Genomic DNA, 1,150 nt, shown 5'->3' with positions numbered 1-1,150 from the left:
CTGTAGATAAATTCAAAGGATTTTTATTCCCAATAATGGAGTCGAAAGAACATACATCAAAACATGTTCAACGATCATATACCATTATTGAAAAACTGAGTGGTTTTAAACTTCCATATTATTGTCCATGGGCGGTTATCATAGGTGGGTGGTTTATTTAAGCCAAAATATAGTTTTGTAAAATAGAATTTTCTGTTTAAAGCCCAGGGCGGATTTTCGGAAAACCCCGGTATATGTATATATCAGAAATGAAAGTATTTAAGGAGTTTTCATCAGCTAACATAATGTGATAGATTAGAGTACTCAGTTTGGTTTACCTCTAAAACCCCTGCTTGAATTGTAAAGTGTGGTGTTGAGACTGCCTAATGGAGGTGGCTGGAAGTAGCTTCTCCTTGAGCTGGAGTATATAGATTGAAATAAAAAAGGGAAAAACAAAAAAACATTTGGCATCACTTTGAGAAGTGTTTGATTTAGGTAGAGAATATAAATGTGAAGTGTGTCTTATAACTGTTTCTGTGATAGAATAGCCAAGCATGTGGATTGATTGAGGATTCTGATAAGGGTTTCTTATGAAATGGTAAAATCTGATGTCACCAAAGAATACAAACGATTTTTCCTGCAGAATTACCATCACCACTATCGTCATCGTCATCATCATCATCATCATCACCACTATCATCATTGTCATCACTCCATTATCACCATCACTGTCATCACCACCACTAACTTCAGCACTCATCACCACCGCCACCACCACCACCATGACCATGTTCATCATCATCATCATCGTCATCATTTTAACATCCACTTTTCCACGTTTGTACTCAAGTCTGGCACATTACTTTGGCCTCTTATGCCAAAAATGCTAAATTAAAGGGACATAAACAAATCAACACCGGTTGTCCAGTGGTGGTGGTGGTAGGGAGACAAACACAGGTGCAAAGAAATATTGAGTTGGGGGTACTGAACTATGGTTTTGCCTCAAATTTTGGATAGCAGAATATGATTTGTGTAAGATTCGGAGGTAGAGACAGACTATATGTAATCTGAACTTTTCCCCCCCTTATTTATTAATTTTTTTTACGGAATGCCACGGTTTACGCTATGGAGATTCCGATTCTGAAAAAAAATTGTTTGAAAAATTTCAATC

Source organism: Octopus bimaculoides, chromosome 29, assembly GCF_001194135.2.
Source record: "Octopus bimaculoides isolate UCB-OBI-ISO-001 chromosome 29, ASM119413v2, whole genome shotgun sequence".
NCBI classification, from domain to species: Eukaryota; Metazoa; Mollusca; class Cephalopoda; order Octopoda; family Octopodidae; genus Octopus; species Octopus bimaculoides.
The sequence above is the reverse complement of the archived record's forward strand: the minus strand, read 5'-3'. Positions refer to the sequence as shown.